Raw genomic sequence first — 22,975 nt, forward strand, 5'->3', positions numbered from 1 at the left:
CTCTCTCTCTCTCTTTCTCTCTTTATCTGTGTGTGTGTGCAGGGGTCTGTGTTTGAGTGTGGGCATATGCACCCAAGTACAGGTACCTACAGAGGCCAGAGGGATTGAATGACCCATTTTTCCAACCCTTCAAAGTCTTCTTCTTAATCCTGCCTTGTGACTTTGTCCCTGTTTGCTTCATTTTTAGTATGCCATGTTCCTGTCCCTGGTGTTCCTGGCTGAGCTTGTAGCTGGCATTTCTGGATTTGTCTTTCGTCATGAGGTGAGTATATTCATGGTAGGAAACTCAGTTCAAGAGGCTTTGTGAAGAGGAGTTTTGAAAATGAACGGAATGTGTAAAGGGCGCATACGGACTAGCCGGGAACATCCTCCAAACTTTAGGCCCTTCATTGTGGATCCTTCCTTGAGCTTTCTCTCTGGCTCTTTCATAAAATGAGTCTCCTCTCTGTTTTAAAGCAGTAGCTTCCAATATGGAGTCCTTTGAGAGTAGCTATTTGCACAAAGCACATGTATTTCTCTGTAAGATTTCTGGCGCTAGAAGCGAGCTGAGATAATTGGCTTGCTTATAAATCCATTATTCTACCACAGAAAGAGCGGGAAACGCTGCAGCAGATAGGCGCATGGGAATGGAAACCTAGCACACGGATCTAGTGCTCCAAGAAGTAGTGTGGCTGCGGTTGAATTCTAGCAGCATGCCTTCCTGGGTTCTGTTTTTGCATGCTGAGTTATATTCCCCAGGAGCTTGCCTTGTATATGTTCTCTTACTTTCCCTATTATCCTGATTTTGACGTAGACTGTAGGTAGCATCCCAAATACCAAAGCTATGTTCCAGGACCAGTTTCCTATGATGCTGCATCTAGAGGTAGACTGCCCACTCTTTACTGTCAGCTGAAGAGAGAAGGGGGGCAAAAGCATGACCTAAGTGCATGTGTGAAAAAGAGAAGTTCTCTCTTTTCCATGTAGTCTCTAGGGATTTCAGTCTCGCCCTGATCACTTTGACTAAGTGGTACAACTCATGGGGTGGCAGTCGCTCACATTGGTACCACTTGCTTGGACTAATGCTGTCAAGAAGCCTGGATTACCTAGAGGACCGCCACAGCCTTGTTTCTTGAGCATATGTCCTCAGGGTGACACAAGGCCTATTCTGTATACAATTCCCCACCCTGAGATACAGCACGGGAGTAAAATGAGGTGACAGAGTTGGATCCTGTAGCCACTTTGGCTTGTAGCTAAATGTCCCATAGCTAGCTAGTGTCCCTTAACTAGCCCCTGGACATTATTTCCAGGATTTAGTAAGGAATATGCCTAATTGGGAGGGTTACCATATTTAGCTTTGAGCATGCTGCCAGCCAATTACTGCCACTTGCTGCTTTTGTAATTCAGAGGCACTTCGCGAATCAGGGGTAAGGTTTGCCACAAGCCGCGTGACCCAGTGGTCTACCTACCAACTACCTATCTTCCTCAGATTTTCAAAGAGGTGAGATGGAACTTAAAAATGATCCCAAGGGCAAATGTGTTCACCGACAAGGAGAAAAGGCTTCATTAGCTTTCTCCTAACAAGAAAAGCTTTTGTCTTTTAGCCTCTTCTCTTTTGGTCGTAGTAATCAGAGCTAACATGAGTGGTGGCTTTGTCCCACTCCAGTCAGGTAGAATAGAGGTCAATTTGGAGCCCAAACCTCAGTCTTCCCATCCTGCTGGTGGCCTGTCTGCTACAATTCAGTCTGCAGAAAGCCAAAGAAGGTCGTAAAAAAGGAAGTTTGGTATGAATCAAGTCAAAGAAAAATAACTAGCAAAATCATGTCTGAGGTTTGGCCAGTCACCCTTCCAGCCCTTCCAAAACCCACCTAGCCTCTTCAGTGAGCCATCTGACAGGCGGCAAGCGTGCTTCCTTCTAAATTGGTGGTTGAAACCAACTTTTTTTCTTTAAATCCCTCAGCTAGTTAACCCTTTGGTGAATTTTTTGAGCATCTTTGTCTCAGAAAACAACAGGGCTTGCCCTCCATAGTCAGCACTTCCTGAGAAAATTTCAGAAGAAATGGTGCTGGGGTAGAAGCTGGGAGGAATCGGAGTCAGTTAAGGCTACAGTGACCTGGAACCGCATTCCCCTTTACCTTCCGTAGATCAAGGACACCTTCCTGAGGACTTACACGGAGGCCATGCAAAACTACAATGGCAATGATGAGAGGAGCCGGGCCGTGGACCATGTGCAGCGCAGCGTAAGTTCCCGGAAAACAGAGGAGAATGGAGCTTGCGTAGGAAGTTTCAGGCTTAGACCTCTAGGCCTGGTATCGGTAGTTTAGATCAGTTGCTTATGCTGTTCATCCTCACTCTCTAACTCTTGGTCCAATTCTGTTCTGAAGAGTTGGTTCCAAACATTTGTCCAGGTTTCGGTTTTCCAGAAAGTTAGCGTCAAGAAGGCGTCCTCTCTCCAGCGTGTCTTGTGTTGGTAAAAGTGCTGAACGTGCCAAGAACACCCCCATTTGTCCTGAGAAGGGGCATCGTGGGAAAGGGGCTAAGGTGGTGGATTCGTGTCAGTCTAGCTACCAGATAATGCCTGAAGGCTGGCTCTCTGGAATTGGCATCTCCAGGGTAGATAGAGAAGTCAGGGGAGTAGCATCCACTTGTTGGGGTCCTGTAGTAAGGGTAGAGAGTAGACAAACAGGGAACTGAGAATCTGTTAGGTATGATCTGCAAAGGGGGAATGACGTAACTGTATTTAAACTCCCAAAAATTTCAAAATTTGAAACAGTAAGATTTTAAATTTTATTTTGACAACATTTCAGACTTCTAAAAGTCAAAACTATAAGGAACTATATGCTCACATTTACCAGTCAGTAACGTTTTTTGTTTCATTTGCTTTCAAAGTCTACATGAGAGATCAGAAAACCTTTTCTCAGAAGGGAAAAAGAGAAGATACTTCAGGCTATAGGGGAGGGCCTTATACTCTGCAAAACCAACTCTGCCACCACTGCACAAAAGAAACCATGGGCAACAATAAACAACACATAAACAAACAAGCATGGCCAGTTCTCAAAACAGCTTTACAAAACCAAGTCGGTAGTAGACTATAGCTCACCAACAGTGGCTTTCTATCCCATAGATCAACTGTTCTCTCGAAGCTATTTATTTACTTATTATTGCACATCCAGTGGAAAACTTTGAGAAACCATTGCCTGCCCATCAGGGTTCTGGGTGTAATTAATATATGCATCTGCGTGTTTAAGAGCACTCTTACACAGCTGTAATGTTTAGCAAGGGCAGAGACATACTACTTCACAGTGGAGAGGGTAAGAAAAGCAGCATAATGTAGAATCAGCTTCCTTCTCTGAGCTCAGATGGGCACCATAAACAAGATGATCGGCAGAAGAGCTTGAGTTCATTTCTTCCGCACCAAAGGTGGGTGCACTATTATCGGAAGCCTGGCTGCTCCTTTTCTTATAAAAGTTTCAGGGCAGAAAGGGAGGAGGCCACATTCCAGTGCGCTTGAATTCTTTCTATTTCCCTGTTACCAGCTGAGCTGCTGCGGCGTGCAGAACTACACCAACTGGAGCAGCAGCCCCTACTTCCAGGACCACGGCATCCCCCCCAGCTGCTGCATGAATGAAACTGATTGCAACCCCCTGGATCTGCACAATCTGACTGTGGCCGCCACCAAAGTGAACCAGAAGGTACCTCTTTCTCCCCGCGCTAGTGGGACAGGCAGGTGCTGGCAGGCTCACAACGATGGCTCCTTTCATGAAATTAAGACAAATAGGTTAGAAAGGATAGTCTCGTGGGAGTCGAGCTTCTTCCTTTGTGGCGTTTGCTTGTCTAGGAGAAGCACTTGAGGCTGCTCACTTCTGAAAGAGGAAGCTGTGCCTCCAATTGGTCTCACGTGGCTCTCCCACAGCAAGCAGCTACCAGGCACAGCTATGAAGGGTTAGCAAATGGTTTCTGTTAACCTTGATGCCCGTGTCAGACAGAGACGGTTTGCTTTCTTCTTTCTGGGTGCCTTTCTTCTACTTAATATACCATCGAAACATGAAATTATTCACAGCTGGGTGCCAGTCTTTGGCAGGAAGAAGGGAGTAGAGTTGACAGACAGTGTCTGCTTCTGCTAGGAGGGTGGCCTTTATTTTAGGGAGTTCACTGTTGTAGGAAAAGAAATGAACAGCTCCAATTCAATTCACTGTCAACATCCCGATTCCAAAAGAAGCAGAGAGAAAAAAGGATGGTGGGACGAGATGTGGAAGTCTGCTCATAGCGCAAAGGACAGCAATGAACTTCCAGGAGTCAGAGAGAAGGGAAACCAATTCTGGATTACTCTTTATAGGGAATGCAGCGAACACATGGCAACTGTGCGTGAATGCTATCAGCTGTCTTAAACAGTTCAAGAAACGCCCTATGATTTGAGAAACAAAAGAGCGGAATGTACAGTTGGATTTGCCTATAGTTAGTCACCCATGGGGCGAATTTTCTTCTCTTACCAAGAAAACTTCCTGTTCTTCTAATGTCGTCACAGTTCTGTGTTATCTGGGCCATCTATTGAATAATTCATAAAGCGATGATAGCCATTCTCTCAAGATTAGAATATGATGAGGTCTTTTCTGTATCTTACCCATTTTATATTGGGCTCTGTAACAGGAATGCTGCAAGGCCTTGTTGCTGCCCTGGGTGCTCATTTTGTCATTCTGGAATTTTGACTTCACTCTCGATATGATTCACAAAGACTGGGTACTGACTATCTCAGCTTCAAGAACACCGACTGCTATTGGAATATTCTTAGGAACTCAAACTTTGAGGTTTCCTTTGCCTCTCATAGACTATGTCTGCCTTTTGGATGGGAAATCGCCCCTGATTAGAGAGCCATGTGTATCATTTTGCTGCCATTTTATGGAGTGTGCATATACACCTACTAGCATATGAGAGACTCTTGATTGACAGATAACAAGAAGTAATCTATGGGCGTGAGTGCTTTGGTCCATATGGCTTGTAAAAACAGCACTTACCAAATTTTGGTAAATTTCTTTTTCTTCATGTAAATACCCTCCTTTGTGAAAATTAAGAACCTAGAAATCTGAATTCAGAGGCTAGAGTCAGTTTAAATTTTGAATCAGGCACCTTCTCGTTGTGGGATCTTAGTGTAGTTACTTAACCTTTCTCGGGTTTGTTTTTTCCGTATGTAAACTGTAGATTATAAGGGTTCTTGCTCCTTAGAGTTAATATGAGGATTGAATGAAATAAATTATCTAAAGCATAATGCCAGGCACAGAGTGAGATGCTCTAGGTATTATCTGTGATGCAAATGTGATCTCAGCAATGTTGAAATTACCTTTATTTTCTCACAATGATTTTTATAGGGGATATTTTCTGTTAGCATCTGAAAGAAAGGGGCTGGAGAGATGGCTCAGAGGTTAAAAGAGCTTGTTGCTCTTGCACAGGGCAGGAATTCAGTTCCCAGCACTGAGGCTGGTTGGCCCACAACTGCCTTTAATTCTAGCTCCAAGGAATCTGATGCCCTCTTCTGGCCTCCACAGACATGTGCTCTTGTGAATACACACACACACACACACACACACACACACACACACACATTAAAAGATAAAATGCATCTTGAAAACATAAAAGAAAACTTGGGGCCTATGGTGTATCTGTAATTTGTAAAATTATTTCTAGAAGAAAAGATATGTATCAATTTTTTGCCATTTTGGTGACAGCCTATACTTTGACCTCACTCCCGCTATTTATTGTTCCCTGAGTGCCTCAAAGACTTGGGGAAATTACATAACTACTCTGTCACTGCATTCATATTCTTGCCAATTTCTAAGAACAAGAGGAAGAAAGACTAACTCTGCTTGGCAGCTAAAGAGATACCTCTAGAACCTTTCTGGAACTTGCCTTCTCCAAATAGTAAAAGTCTCCCACAGGCAGATGCTTTTCCCTTGGCGACTATAGGTTTAGACATGCCACAAGTACAAGGGAATTAATTGTTCTGTTTCTCAGTGTTTCCTAGGAGACTTAGCAGGTCTCTGGATTTATCTCATGCTTGACAACCAGGCTTTCCTATTAGGAAATTGAGAGAGATGGCTGTAGGTAGACAAGCTCATGCCCTAGCGCAGGACTTAAGGTTGAACGCAAACATGACCTGTGGTTGTAGTACAAAGCAGTCCTTGCATCTCCAGAGCTGTGCTACTTGAAGAGGAGGCCTTAGGACTGAATGATGAATCATAGAAAAAACCTCTTCATTAAGGGGTGGAAGACATTTTTAAAATCATTCTCATTTTCTCATTTTGCTTTACTCTATTACTGGTAGGGTGTATTAATCTGGTTTCTTCTTTGTAGTAAAACTAGATAACTTTTTGTTTTTTACAGAACAGTAGTTCTTTTTCAAGCTTTAATGGGTATGTGAAAAACAGCTGGAGAGCTTGTTAAAAATGCATTCAGAGTCACTAAAAATGTTTTAGAAGGAAATATCCCGAGCACCCAGCAGAAGCTGGTTCTACAGGTCTGGGTAGGACCTCCAGTTTGGCATTCCTCCCAAGTTCCATGCTGCTCTTTCAGGAAATGCAGAAGATTTAACAGGGAGAACTATTCTTGCCACAGGTGAACTCATACCATGCAGTTACTTGGGTTTGTGGCTTCTACCACTGGTTGACAATGAGCATATCAAAAATAAAGTTCCTCTTGAAATGTACAGAAACAGAACTGGGATATGACTCAGTGACAGGGCTTACCTAGTGTGTTTGAAGCCCTGTGTTAAAGCCCCCTCACTGGAGAAACAAAAACAAACAAACCCCCCTCTCAATAGATCACACTTATAGAAACACAGATTGGGTTTAAGTACAGAATTAAAGCCGTGATGGAGGGAGCAGAGTCATCTCTGTCAACTAGTTTCCAGAGTAAGAAAATTACCCCTGTTGTTTCTATTCGTGTGGGATTATCAGGCTAGTGTTTTAATACTTGGAACAATCTAATGCTGATGATATGAAGGTCACTTCCACACTTGGACATCACTAACTGAAGGGAGGTTGTGGTGACGGCCAGCTTGGAGAAACATCATTTGGGAAAGGGTTAGAATAGCTGCTTATCTTCCTGCCTATTGAAGCCTTCCTAACCCACGTGTTTCTCCTTCCTGTTACCGTTTGGAAGGTAATGTGATGTATCATATCGCGAGTAAAAGTGAAATCAGCAAGCTTCACCAGAAAGAATCAAATTGCACAACTCCCCATGAGCCAGCAAGCACTTCCCTTCATATTTATACCAGATAGTGAGGAGTATGTTTTGTCAGTTGAATCCATGTTATAGCACTGCTCTAAGCTAATGTAACCTCTCTCTGGAAAGATGCGGTGGATATGATAGACAATATAGAGCAGAAAGCTATTGTAGAACTTCCACGCGCTATGAGCTTTGTTAAACAAAATTGGAATTTAAAAATGAAAGACAGTGGAGGTGGTTGTTGTGGTCATTCAGATGTTATTATGCCTTAGTATGATCTTCCAGAAAAACAAGAACCACTTTGATTCTGTTTATTAAATGTCTTTATTTTTTTACACAATTTGTATATTCAAGTCATAGTCCTTTATTGGAAGACTGGATATTCTTTGCTGAATAAGTCCACTCAAAAACAGGTAGATTTGGTTAGTTGCATATAAATGAACGTTTAAACACACGTATCCATGTACACATATGCCCATGTACACTTTGAGTCCCACTGTTTGATCTAAAACCCTTTCTTTATATTATGGAGGATGCAAAATAAGTGGGTATTTCCTACCTGGACTAAGTTGATAAAATATAATCTACCTCAACGACATTTTAATTTTAACATTAAAATGCTGTCGATTGTTCTATTTAGCTATTAATATTTGAAGATTAAAGATGAAGAGGAAATTTACTTGGTCTTATGGATAAGGTTAATGACATTCTGAAAGGTGAAGTGACTTACTCAAGGTTACATAGTAAATGTTGACAAAGCTAATTCTAGAATATAGAGTTTTGTTATTAAGAAAAAAATCTTAAGGAGTAACTCAAACTTTGTAAAATTTGTAGCAATTAGAACATTTTCCTCTGACCAAATGATTTCTCTTTATCCAAGAGTTCATCATTCCCTGACAAAATGCTAATGGCGGTGTTTGTTTTTGTTTTGAGACAATATCTCATTTTCCAGCCCTGATTGGCCTAGAACTTGATACATAAACCAAACTTGTATCAAACTCACAAAATTCATCTGCCTCTGCCTCCAAAATGCTGGGATTAAAGGTGTGCACCACAATGACCAGCCTAATGACTGTTCATAAAATTTTCAGCTCGAAGTTTTGGAATACCTTTTGATCTTTGAATGTTTCCATTTGTGTCTCTACAGAGTATACTTCATAGAACTTTTATATTTCTTGATAAATTTAGCCCTACTAATGATAACTCCATGGGTGGAATTATGTCTGGAATTTGTTAGGGAATGTGTATTGGAGAAGTCTCAGTGAAACAATATTGACTATATATATATATATATATATATATATATATATATATATATATATATATATATTCAGGAAATGCAGAAGATTTAACAGGGAGAACTATTCTTGCCACAGGTGAACTCATACCATGCAGTTACTTGGGTTTGTGGCTTCTACCACTGGTTGACAATGAGCATATCAAAAATAAAGTTCCTCTTGAAATGTACAGAAACAGAACTGGGATATGACTCAGTGACAGGGCTTACCTAGTGTGTTTGAAGCCCTGTGTTAAAGCCCCCTCACTGGAGAAACAAAAACAAACAAACCCCCCTCTCAATAGATCACACTTATAGAAACACAGATTGGGTTTAAGTACAGAATTAAAGCCGTGATGGAGGGAGCAGAGTCATCTCTGTCAACTAGTTTCCAGAGTAAGAAAATTACCCCTGTTGTTTCTATTCGTGTGGGATTATCAGGCTAGTGTTTTAATACTTGGAACAATCTAATGCTGATGATATGATGATATATGTACATATATATATTAATTATAATATTAGGGAAGTGTCCTGTGTGGGTTCATTTTGCTATCCTCTATACTTTTTGTATGCTTGAATTCTTGTTTGGTTGGTTGGATGGATGGCTGACTGGTTGGTTGGTGGGTGGGTGGGTTGGCTGGCTGGTTGGCAGGTTGGTTGGTTTGACTACCTGTATTCTCTTTGTAGGGCTGTTACGATCTGGTTACCAGTTTCATGGAAACTAACATGGGGATCATCGCAGGAGTGGCGTTTGGAATCGCATTCTCCCAGGTACTCAGTTCATGGTGCCTTTCCCAGTCTCCCGGTCTTTTTTGCCTCCCTGACCTCCAGATTCTCAGCCTGTCTTCCCATGCTCTGGGGAATGCTGATAGATGGGGTCAGAGGTCCTTGCTCATTAGGCCTCAGGTCATCTGTTTATTGATTTTTCTTTTTCAACTTAAATGAAGTTTTGCTGTCAAGGGAATATTGCCAACAGTTCAACTAATGACTACCTCCAGTAAAACAACTTGCTTCCTCACAGCTCAAATGGAGGGTAACAGAACAAGCTTCTGGCTTTATTGAACTATAAACAACTCCAAACATCAACTGGCTGCTCTAGATTTGAGGGAGCCTCTTTCCCTGCTTGACCTGGTTTTTTTTTGTTGTTGTTGTTGTTATTCTTTTTTAGTTTCTGTGGGTTACATATGGCATTGCTCCCTTTAAAGGAAGCTCATATTTAGCAATCTTCATCTTATAAGCATTATTTGAATCTTTGGATTTGACTCTTCTGTTTCTTAGGAAGGAACTTAATTATTTGTGTATTAAACTTTCCATCTCCTGATCTCCGTTCACATTTTACATACCAGTGGGAGATATAATTATGCCAATTAAGTAAGCCATACATACTAAAGGATAAAATACATTTAAGCTAATTCTGAAATTTAGCCTTCTTCTAGCCAGTAAGGTCCTGTTTTACTGGCTTCTGATCTCTTGAACAAGCGGTATATCCTTGTTATGGATATAACATTGCTATGGGTACAAGGACTGACATGTATACTTAGAAGCTTAATAAGAACTTTATGTTAAACTCAGATTTTTTTCACACTACCAGATCATTTTTCACAGAAAGCCCAGTTGGTGTCTTAGTAGTGACTGCAGAATTCCATGTCTCTAGAGGTTATCGCAAAGTCTTTCCCCCTCTGCATCTGTTGTTCTGCTTAGCAATGCAAATGCAGCTTTGCTTTATTCAAACTTGTTCCAGAGATGTTTTTATTGAAATATGAAGTTCAAAGAAAAGTAGCTAAATTGTATTTTTATAGTTTATAAATTATTACCTACATGGCCCTTGCTTAGACCAAGGAGTACTTATTAGTATGTCTCTGCCGGGCAGGGCTTAGCATTAAAGAAAGTGAAATGCTTTTCTTCCTAACCTGTGTGACATGTCAGCTCCCAACGGTATGTAAATCACTGTGATTGTCTCTTGGGTTGCAATTTAAAAATCCTCCGGAAACATACTTCATTGTTTTTGCACTCTTGGAGTGAATTAAACCCCCAACATGCCAACACACGGACAAACCAGAGTGGGATCACAAACAGTGCAATTAACTCAGTCTCCAGAGACATTTCAAAGGCAGTTACTGCCCTGAACTTTCTCCCAATTGCGGTAACATTTCAGTAATAACACTTAGCAACATTCTTAATGGCCTAGGGACAATTTCAAGGAACCCAAACCTTGTGACTCATGCAAATGTTAGGATACAATTGGCGGCCTTGAGCATGTAGTTTCAACACAGGTTGTTAACACCAGAAATGTAGAAGTGGTTGGCATGTGAGCATGTGTGCACGCACATACACACACACACACCTGAAGTCTTCCATCATGGCTTCCATAGAGAAATAAAGTGACATGATGCCAATACACTACATAAGGAGACGTGATCCTGGGAGCTTGTTGATCAAGCTTCTTATCTAAGAACATGCCTGTGTAGTTATATGTGTGGAAGTGAAAGGGTAGGAAGATCCTGTTTTCATCAGTGAGATGCATCAAGTGTTGTCCATGCTTCTCTCGAGCATCCCTGTAGAGGGCTTTATGCTTAGGCAAGTAGCTAGCTAGCATGATGATCATTAGTCTAACCGTGCTGTCTTTAAGACATATGTGACTTGGGAATGTTTGAAGATGCTTGGTGGCACACTAGAACAACGAAAGAGGAGCTTTGACGTTGAGGATCATGAAAACAGTCTCACCAGAGAGCAACACAAATGTTGAGATAAGAAGAGACATCACAGGGCTGGAGAGATGGCTCAGAGGTTAAGAGCATTGCCTGCTCTTCCAAAGGTCCTGAGTTCAATTCCCAGCAACCACATGGTGGCTCACAACCATCAGTTATGGGGTCTGGTGCCCTCTTCTGGCCTGCAGACATACACACCGACAGAATATTGTATGCATAATAAGTAAATAAATGTAAAAAAAAAAAAGAAGAGGCATCACAAAGCCCACTAGCATGGTGCATGCCTTACCATTCACTCACATGGCCAGGCTGATCCGACTTGACAACCGTGTTCAACTTGTGTCTGGGAGGGGAATGGTTATGGCTGGCTCTTCCCGGCTGGGAGGGAAGGGGATGGATGGTCATGGCTGCTCTTCCTGGCTAGAGATAGTAGGAACTGCAGTTATTTTCTCTGTCTCCATCAACCAAATTCCTGGAAGATAAGGGATGGCTTCCACACACCAGTAGATCCAGGACCTCCCTGGAGCAATGGTAGCTAACCACTTACAAGATGCCTGTTCAGGAAGTATCACCCCATAGAGCCTAGTCAGTGTCCCAGAGGCCAAGCTTTACAAATTTAATTCAGATATGGTAAAGCCAAACCTCACAAATGCTGGTTGCTATGAATTAAAGTGTTCTGCCTTGGTTTCCCTCTACTGAATAGAGGTCAAAGTGTGTGGGAAAGATCAGCGGCACCCACCCCTTGCTTTTCTCTCGTCTTTTCCCACTTCTCTGTATCTGCCTCTCCCTCTCCCTTTTCTTCATCTACTTTCCGTCTTCTCCTTGCCCTTTCTCTATATGCTGTTCTGAGAAACTGGCCTTTGGCACACCTGTTGTGCCACATGGGACAGGAGGTGTAAGGGTGCAAGGAAAACTGCGCTGAGTCCAGTTTTCTGACTGAATTGTAAGCACCACATCCCTTGTTAGTTAAGTTGGCTTAGCTCTCCTGTGTGGATGGCAAAGTTTGAGCTACCGCTCCCCAGAGCTCCCATTCCCTCTGTCCTCTCAAGGAAAAGCATATTTGGCTGAGCTTGATGAGCACATCCTGCCTGCCCTATCAGTTTACAGTAAGAATTGAGTGTGCTTCGATGGGGTGTGTCTTTCCTTTTCTTTGAGAGGAGACAGTCTCACAGTTTATCCCAGACTCTTGGAAGTCACTGTGTAGCCCAGGTGAAACTCAGTTCAAAGAATTCCTCCTACATGGGCCTGGTCTCCCTAATGCTGAGGTTATAGGCATGAGCCAGCACATTTCTGTCTTTCCCTGTGATTTTGATAGCTGCCATCCTCAGAGAGAGAACTTGGGCAGGAAGAGAGGAGAGGATGGGGGGAGAAGGTGGGAGAGAGGGAGGGAGAGGTGATATATGTGTATTATTTCCATCTTTCCTCCCCCTCTCCCTTCCTCTGTTTTTCCCTTCTTTTATTAGAAAAGTCTTCTAATTCAAAGGCAAAAGGTTTTTACCAAGAAATACAGAATCCATTTCTACCAATTCATCTCCTGGCCTCTCCCCTCCTTGCAGGACCTTCCTTGGGGCCTACAGTTTGATGGGATGAACACAGTTTTATTCTGTGTCAGTAATTTTTTTAGGAGTCACTTACCAAGGACCTGTTTCTTTTTCCATGTACAGGGCAGAAAAGAGCTGGGACTAGTCCCAGATACAGAAGTGGCTGCAACATTAATCTTTATGAAGACTACCTGTGTAGTTTGAGGAAGATAGTTGAACCTATTAAACACATTCCCTTATCTGGAAGGCTGAAATTAAAATATTACAAAGAGTTGTGGTAAAGAATCAAAATTTTGTTATATCTGAATGTGTTATACCCTTTCAATACTTATTTAGTTTTTTATTGGAATATTTTTTCACGCTGTAAAATATATTCTGGAAGTTGCTGGCCTCGGAATATATCAGTCTCTATATATAATATAGAAAGAGACACACTGTAAGTTTCAAAGTCCCTGTGCTCCTGGAGGAATTTAGGTTCTCATTCAGCAACAGAACCTGAAAGTTGCAGCCACGATACCTTTGACAACTGCACAGTAAGTGCATAATATGTATTTTGTGGATGGAATAATGCAGTTGTATTTTCAGAGGTCACAGATACCTATGCAACAACAAAACATAGCCAGTTGCTTAAAGAGAAAACACTATTACCAAAGGAAAATGGCCTCTGGACTCAAGTGTGCCATCAGGCGCCTCTCCAAGAAATGCCAGTCCTTGAGGTTTATGACTCTTGGTTACTAAACGTGTGACTAAGGGTGTCGTCCTACTGCCAGAAACATTTTTCATCAGATTCACCTGTGCCACTGGCTAATCCAAGGCACAAAGACTAGGGGCCAGAGTTCTCTATGGAAGTGGTAAGATTCTCTGTGGGTGGCTTTTGTGTTCCCCTGAAAAACTAGGAGATGGCCCCTGAATGAATGTGGGCCTGTCTAGGCCAGTAATAGCTACGTGATTGAGAGACAAACAGAAATTAAAGCTCTGCTTTCACACTTACCTTCTCCCCACCCACCTCTTACAAGTGATAACCTTGTTATCTCACTGGAAAGTGGACCCAGTCAAGAATTAAGTCTCTCTTCTTGTCTCAAGGGAAAAAAGCCACTATTCTGTCAGCCAAGTATAACTAGAGTATCATACTAGGTCGAAAAATCTGCCAAATATATTTAGCCTTCCAATAATTCAAAGCTTATGTGTTTGAATTAAAATTTAGCCTTTCCGTTAATATCACACCAGCTCTGTGCCATTTAATTATTTTTAACGTTAATCTCACAGCATGATCATGTTTTAATACTAGTTGGTATTAGAAGTTGTTCTGAAATAATCAAAGTGAGCTGCTTCTGGACCTGGTAGCCAGTTTTAAAACTTCCCACTAGTACTTAGACTACCTCAAGCTTAGATACGACAAGTCAAATCCATTTGTTCATCACTCCTTATCTTTGTCCTTTCCACATAAGGACAGCTCCATTTACTAAAAGTTTTATCTAGGGATACATGAGGATCATGTCAACTCTTTGTATTGACAGAGAGATATATGCAGTTATTATGTATCAAAACTAAATACATCTGTTTGTGACTTGATTCTTTTTCATTTGTTTTCCTTGGCTACAGTTGATTGGCATGTTGCTGGCTTGCTGTCTGTCCCGGTTCATCACTGCCAATCAGTATGAGATGGTGTAAAGAGAAGGTAAGTGGCAAGTGGGCAGTATTGCATATGGGTATTTTTCCCTTTGGTGCCCGTACTACCCTTCAAGTGGTCAGGAAGAGGGCTCAGCCACCGAACTACCCAGTGTTATCCATGTATAGAAATCTCATCTCCTTGTGCTGGGGAGGAGACGGGGCGGGTGCCATGATGAAAAGATGGGCATGCTTACTCTTCACCTTGGGCCTCTGGGTGCAGGCTGTGTGTGCTGGTGTTTCACTCACATATTCTCTCTCTCTTTCTCTCTCTCTCTCTCAGTCTTTCAGAACTATGGAAAAGAGGCCTGTTTTTAAAAGAAACTGCGCAATCTCTGAAAGACTTCCAAAGAACGTTAGAGCACAGTACATAATAGCCCTCCCTGCTCCCCCCCCACTCCCCACAACCCCACCCCCTATGTGCAACTGGCACACCTACCCAGTCTATGCTCTGCCTTTCAGCCCACATCATGTGTAGTGTCCATCTCGTGAAGCCCTGTAATGCCACACAGTGTAGCCAGGCCCCCTACAGCTAGTCATAGTGAACCCCGCCCTAAGGCCCCGTGAGTGCCAGCTCTCTCACATGTACTTGGTCCAACTGTAGGTGACTGGTTATCACATCATCACTGGCCCCTTGTGGCCCTGCATGTAGTAGGGGAGGCTTCAGTCAGTCCCTCACTGTGGTCCATGAATGCCATGCACCTTTCCGTAAATAAGCAGATGGTAGTTCTCTTTCCTTTTGCCTTGATCTGATTTGCTGTGGTTTTCCCTTTACTGGGGTTCTTTCCTACCTTCTTTAGGCTGCCTAGGACATGTGGAGAGACACAGTGGGAGTTATTTGTAAGGAGGAAATGGCATCTCTCATGCATGGTGGAATCTGGTGTTAACATTGGGTGACCTCCTTGCTCGGAATTGTTCCACACGTGGGTTTGGAGAAACAGCTTAGTGAAGGATTTCCTCTCAGAGGAAACCTGTATAATCCTGTTACAAGGCTATGTCGTTACTCCCCTGAAGGCACAGATACTCCTTTTGATTTGCCCCGCCCAACTAATTTCTATCATTTTCCTTTTTCCTGCTCTCTCTTTTTTTTTCCTTGCACTGACATTATAGACTTTGAGGACCTCATCAGATCAATTTCAAAGTGAGTGTAGAGGGGAAATGAAAGTCAAAATATTTTTTAAAGATCTTAAAAATAATGCCTCTGTCTAGCATGCCAACAAGAATGCATTGATATTGTGAACATTTGTGATAATATGTATTAATAAATAGAGCAATTCCAAATGGCTGTGTTGTGGTTCTTTTCTTTGACTGTGATTACAATCTTTAACACACGCTCCCATTCCATTCTGCTCTTCCTGGGATTGGGAGAAAGCCCCATTTTATACATGGATAGCTATCCACATGTATCCCTCCTAGCCAAAATGCTGGAGCGTTGGGCTTTTAGCATGGGTATTTCAGAATCGTGAGTGGGCTATCATGAATAAGAGAGACTGTTAGGCCACAGTGCCTTTGTAGCACTTCGTGCCTCTGCAATTCTTGAAGACAGTACAAAGATTTCATCAGAGTTTTTAAAGTCTGATTTCCATTTCAAAATGAAATGAGTATCTGTCACTTCTTTTATCATTTCTATAAACACGTATTCTTTCCTCTTCACTTTCTCCTCCAGATCTGATTGAGTATGCATGATGTAAGGAACAATTCAATGTCCCAGTGCCCTAATCTGAATTAAAGTATGAAATGCTCACATTTGATTTAAATGCCATTTTAATAACAGGTACAATATGATGCATTAATTGTAATCATTGGGTTTTTTCTTCCAGCAGCTCCTGCTGGCATGTGCCACCACAACCAGCACCAATCATTGCTTTTTGATGAGTTGTCAAAAAGAGAAGTGTGAGTGAAAGCATAAATTTATTAATTAGCAAAGTAGTGGATCTGCAAAGCTTTCTCCCCCACAGAACAACCTGTAATTAGGGCAATAGTGGCTTTCCAGCTAAGTGCATTTGTGAGTCTGAATGCTGCACACCATAAACCCTACAAGATGTACAAAGACAGTGCCCCAGCATTCACATGTCCCCTTTGGAAGGTCACTGTCTTAGAAACAAATGCCTCTCAAAACCTTTTCACTATTTCAGTTTTAAGGCTGCAGTGTATATTAAAATGGGGCTTCTCTGTAAATTCTTAAATATATCTGAGCTCTTGGTTCACCCTCTTGAATACTATAGGTTTGTTTGGTCTTTTTAGTGTATTTTGGTAACAAATCTTTCTAAATTGAATTCAGATCTCCGCATTCCATATTTTAATATGAAACATTTGGACTGAGATTGCTTTTACTTCAAAATTTAAAGTAGCCACATTTCAACTCTGAATAACCTGTATACAATGGATAGTCCTCCTTTAAGTAAAATGTAAAAGACCCAAATTTTAAAATCATCCTTGAATCATTAGAAATAAAATGGCAGACAATTTGCTAAATATATACCTCAAACTTATTATGCATAGTGGAAGCCAGTATACAAAATATTAGCACTCCTGAAGTTTCCTATTCTCCATTAGCAACCACACCCCATTTCCCCACCTAGGAGTAGCCAATGCTCAGTACTCTTTTGCCGAAGGTTGGTTTTGTCTGTTTTTAAACTTCATGCAAATATAATTGTATATGTGGGCTGTTTTATGTACATTCTCTCATTTCCACTGCCATACAGGATTCCACTCCATAAATATGGCACAATTTGTCTGTTTTATTATTGCTGTGAACTGACCTTATTTTCAGGTTTTGGATCATATGAATGAAGCTGGAATGAATACTATGGGACATCCTTCTTTATGGCCATAAACACGCGTGTAGAATTACTTGAAAATAATATATATTCCAAGTCAGGAGGTACTGCTTAACATTTTTTCTAAAATGAATGTAATAATTTCTAGTAGGAAGGCCACTTGGTCGTTTCAGCCATTTAGACCCAAAATAATCACACAGAAACCATATTATTTAAATCACTGCTTGGCCCATTAGCTCTAGCTTCTTATTGGCTAACTCTTACATCTTAATTTAATCCAGTCTCAGTGTTTTATATTTTACTATGAGGCTTGTGGCCTACCGGCAAAAATGCAGCACGTCTGTCTCTGGAGGTGGCTCCATGGCTTCTCTCTGACTCCACCCTTCTTTTTTTTTCTCGTTTCTATTCATTTATTTATTTATTTATTTATTCATTAAAGATTTCTGTCTCTTTCCTGCCACTGCCTCCCATATCCCTCCCCCTCCCCCAATCAACTCCCCCTCTCTCATCAGCCTGAAGAAGCAGACCAGGTTCCCTCCCCTGTGGGTAGTCCAAGGACCTCCCACCTCCTTCCAGGTCTATCATACAATAAAAGTATATGCTCAACTATGTTCATAGCAGCATTGTTTGTAATAGCCAGAACCTGGAAACAACTTAAATGCCCTTCAATGGAAGAATGGATGAAGAAAGTGTGGAATATATACACATTAGAGTACTATGCTGCGGTAAAAAACAATGAATTCTTAAATTTTTCATGCAAATGGATGGAAATAGAAAACACTATCCTGAGTGAGGTAAGCCAGACCCAAAAAGAGAAACATGAGATGTACTCACTCATATATGGTTTCTAGGCATAAATAAAGGACATTGAGCCTATAATTCATGTTCCTAGAGAAGCTAAATAAGGAGAACCCAAAGAAAAACATATAGACATCCTCCTGGATATTAACCTTCATCAGGCGATGAAAGGAGACAGAGACAGAGTTCCACCCTTCTTTCTCTCAGGATTCAGCTTAGTTTTCCCCACCTACCTAAGTTCTGTCCTATCAACAGGCCAAGGCAATTTCTTTATTCACCAATGGTAATCACAGCATACAGAGGGGAATCCCATATCAATGATTTATAATTCAAACAGCAGTACAAAGAGTTCTCTAATTCCATATCCTCCCTAGAACTCACTATTCTCAATGTATTATTTTAGCCATCCAGTGAATATATAGTGGAATCTTACTTTAATTTGTCTTCTCCTTGTGACTAACAGTACTGATTACTTATTTTTCTCCCCATTGGCCATTTTGATATCCCCTTGACAGGTGTTCAAGTAATTTTTGGTTGTCAACAATTCAGCAGTCTTTATCAATTTGTAGTAGTTCTTCATATATTCTAGGTACAGGTCCTCTCCTGGATGTACGTGTGGCAAATCTCTTCTATAGTATGTGTACCATGTCTTTCTTTGGACTGCCTGCTCCCAAATAATGACATAGAGTCTTATTATCAAGTATGGCCTTAGCTTAGACTTGTTCTCAACTAGCTCTTAAAACTTTATTCTTAAGCTATGGTGTTAGGGACATGCAAATTTAACGTCTCCTTGGTGACCTTGTTCCCTTTTCCCGCTGACACTGATTTCTCTCAAATGTTCACTTTGTGTGAAATTACAGTTGGTCTAGTCACTTTCTTTTGACTTGTATTTACTGAAAGAATTGTTCCCTATATCTCTCTTTTTAGTATTTTTCTGTGTAGTTCAGATATGCTTCTCAGTGGCGTATGACTACATCTTTAGATCAGTTTGAGGCAGCCTTCATCAATTGACAGCTGAGTTTAGTTATGTGTTATTGTTACTGACACATTTGATTTTATTTCTACCATGTTACTTTTTTATAACATTGTGTATCTTTTTCTTTGTCTTCTCTTGAATTGTGGTGTCATCCTGTTTACTTTTTTCAAAAAAATACGCATGAGGGCTGGAGAGATGGCTCAGTGGTTAAGAGCATTGCCTGCTCTTCCAAAGGTCCTGAGTTCAATTCCCAGCATCCACATGGTGGCTTACAACCATCTGTAAAGAGGTCTGGTGCCCTCTTCTGGCCTTCAGGCATACAGACAGAATATTGTATACATAATAAATAAATAAATATTTAAAAAAATAATAAAAAAAATAAAAAAATACGCATGATATATTTATAGTATAAGATAATTCACATTTCAGTGATCAACATTAATTTCTTAATGTGCAATCTTGAAATTTAAAGTTAATCAGAATCCCCATCTTCCTCCAAAATGACACCAAGACTGTAGAGTAATCTGATCCCAATCAACTGTCAAAGGCATGCTTTTGTTGCCTGACATTTTTTTTTCTACAATCGCCTAAACCTAATCCTATTAGTGTCTTTAAAATTTAAATTTTCCTAAATGTGTTTCAGTCTCATTTTCTTTGTTGCTTCTTACATCTCAGTCCTTTGGGTTTTCAGAGTGTATTTGTATGTGATTAATTACACTGAAAATGCTCGCTACTCTTGCAAAGGGCCAGTTTGGTTCCCAGCCATCCTTAATTCCAGTTCCAAGGATCCAACGCCATCTTCTGACCTCTTCACTCATCTTACACACACTTAAAAAATAGATAGATAGATGGCTAGATGGCTAGATTAAAATATTTTTAAATGAAGGAGATGGATCATTGTCTTAGTGGTTAAGTACACATAACTGCTCTTAAGGAAGATTGGAATTTGATTCTTAGGACCCACATAAATCAGCTTACAACCACCAGTGACCACAGCTCTGAGGGATCCAGTGCCCTCTACTTTCCTGCATCAGGACACACACATACACACACACACACACACACACACACACACACACACACACACACAGTACTCACATGATTGAGAAAATGTCCTCGTTTAAAATCTAGTTTGACATGAGTCACTCCATTCTGTTTTGGTTTCACCTTTTAATGCCTAATACAAAGAAAGGTTCAGTCCAAAACACCTGCTTTAGGTTTTATTTATCAATGTATATTGAATGCAGTTCAGCATATTTTTATCCAGCTCGTGAATTTCTGCTTGTATAAGTAGCTTCATCTTCCTTCAGGTTGTCGTGTTACCAGGAACTATTATTTACGTTATTTTTAATGTATCATAGTCTGCTTTCAAATTTCCCTAATTGTTTCTCATGCAATTTCCCTGACATTTGATGGAGAACTTTGAATAGAGTTCTTGAGAACAAAGACAGTCTAACAGTGTCTTTATATCCCTACAGTGACATGCAGAATTGATCACTTTTGGGGTTCTCAGATTCCTTTATGAATAATGAATGAATGCACTCCCAATCTTTAGCTATGTGCCAGAAAAGTAACTTATCTTATGTGGATATATTTTCTTTGTTTCATTTCCTCCTTGAGTTTTATTTGTGGATTTAACTCTAGAATTCTGAATTTTGTAGTATTCCATTTTTGTGCCATGTTCTGTTTGCTAATTAATGATCCATATCTTTATCTCATGGGTGTGCCTTCCCAATAAAGAGTTACATGTCTTGAGTAATAATGGAATGATCCCATCTGGATTTTTATGTAGATTTGGATTGTATCCCTAGATATTACTTTTTAGGTTTTGTTTCTTGAGTGAAGAAATGTAGGTTGTGCCCTCTAACAGAATCTGGTAAGTGTAAAATTGGCTAATGGATAAGAAGAAAAGGATCAAAGAATTGACAAATGAGCTAGTGCTAGTGGTTCTCTGAAGAAAATAGTACTATGCAATACATGCACAGAAATTTTAGTCTATATACTTTCCAAGGACTTTTGCGGTTTAATTTAAAATGATTATTTGAAGACGTCCTGAATTTAGACTGCGAGACGTGAAAAAGAATAATGCATGCACCTTCAAGCAATGTTGATTAATTGTTGTGTATAGTATAGGTTGTGAAAGTGCTTGATGCTAGAATAATTCAGAACTGTAGAGTTAAGTGAAAAAATCAAATACAATACAATCTGTGTGTACAACTGCATTAGCTGTCTATTGCTATTTTCAACTGATAAATGATGGGACATGCATCACTTATCAGTTTAAAAGAGCAACTACTTATTATTATAGGTTTCAGGGAATCACCATGCCAGGATGGCTTAACTAGAGGTTTCTGGCCCTAGAGTTCTTTGATGAGTTAATAGTGAAGCCATTGGTTGGGACTGCAACCTACTGTGAAAATTCAACTTGAGGTGGGCACGCCAGCTTCTAAGTTCAGTCACTTGTTGACAGCCCCTGATCCCTTGCCACATGTGATTCTCCACAGGGTATCCTTTAGACTAAACAGTTGCTTTACCCCAGGATGAGCAATCAAAGAAAGAGTATCTGAGACAGAAGCCACAATTTTCTATCCTAACGTCAATTCAGTAGAACCCAGTTGTTAGAAGTCTTTGAATAAATGTAGCTGATGAAAAGGGAAGAGGTTGATACACAGTTGGAGTTACTGGGAGGTTAGGATCACTGAGCACCATCCTTAGAGCCAACCTACACCAATTCTACTTGGGTTTGCTTCCCCTTGGGACTTGCTGGAAAACTCACATAGGTCCTAGGTAATGGCAGCTAAACTAAGAAAGAAGCATGATTTGCACTAACTTTATACTCACGGATCTTAATGTTTTCTGTTTCTTTTATGATGAGCCAAGGCTTTTTAAAATTATCTCAAATAATCTCCCCAGGAATTATAAGTTCTGGTAAACAAATAAAATGCTACAAGTTTCAAAAAATATCAAACTATCTTTCTCTTATCTTCTTTTAATTGCTGGATATCTATCTATGTTCTCTTTTTTTAAAAAAAATATATACTAATGACCACAGTTCCATATTTCCACATATGTCATGATAAAATATAGCCCCCAAAAGAAATCATTGAAAGTAAATTATTTGGTATTTGATTTTACCCTTTCTTCTGTGAATTTTATTCATTAGGACTAGTCCTCTTACATGATTCAAATAAGCTTTGTAGTCATCTTCTCTGTAAGATCTTTGTGGAAGGAGAACATTGGCAAGCTAGTAAATGATGTCAAAAGTACTCTTCAGACTAGTAAGGGTCATCTTTGAGTTGAAGGAATTTGTGAAGCTCATCGTATAAGTCTGAATGGATGGCAATGGGGGCACATTAAGGAAGAAACTCATTGTCTTCTTTAAACACTGAGTTCATGGGGAATCATACTTGGACCATCATCTCAACCCTCTCCTTCTGGGCAATTGTATCCATCCAGGTTGTTTCAATTACTATATAGATGGCAGTGTCTTCCATTTTCACTTACCCAACTCACACTCTTCTTGCAAACTACACATGTGTATAGTTTAGCTGACAACAGCTCCGATGCAGAAAAGAGCCTAGAAATCCGAAGTGCTGGTGATGATGTGACTAACTGGTTCAAACCCAGGAGAGGTCCAGATCAGTGTGATTTGAACTAAAAGAAATGAGAATCCAAATTTCTTTAGGATTCTCTTTATGTAATAATTCTGAATGCAAATGCTATGTGCTAACCACCACTTTCAGTGCGAGACTACAGTGCTGACAAGACAGATCAGGCCATTGTCTGTTGGGGGGAGGCTGCTCGTTCATTTCCCAGCCACCAAGACTCCTGACATAATCACTCAGAAATTATTGTTTAAATCACTGCTTGGCCAATAGCTTAAGCATATTTCTGAATAACTCTTACATTTTAAATTAACCCATTTCTATTATTTTATATTTTACCATGAGGTTTGTGACCGATTGGCAAGGTTCCAGCTGGCAGCTCACATCTTTCCCCTCTGGCACCTACATGATGTCTCGCAATGTTGCCTT

At 40.6% G+C, this 22,975-nt stretch overlaps 1 pseudogene; it reads left to right on the forward strand.

Moving 5' to 3' along the window:
* Window positions 1-15,670, forward strand: part of LOC121442646 — a 110,073-nt pseudogene extending 94,403 nt beyond the window's left edge.
* Window positions 15,671-22,975: the final 7,305 nt, after the last annotated feature.

Source organism: Microtus oregoni, unplaced genomic scaffold (genome assembly GCF_018167655.1).
Source record: "Microtus oregoni isolate MIOR12 unplaced genomic scaffold, Mior012 000092F_ref0000046, whole genome shotgun sequence".
Classification (NCBI taxonomy): domain Eukaryota; kingdom Metazoa; phylum Chordata; class Mammalia; order Rodentia; family Cricetidae; genus Microtus; species Microtus oregoni.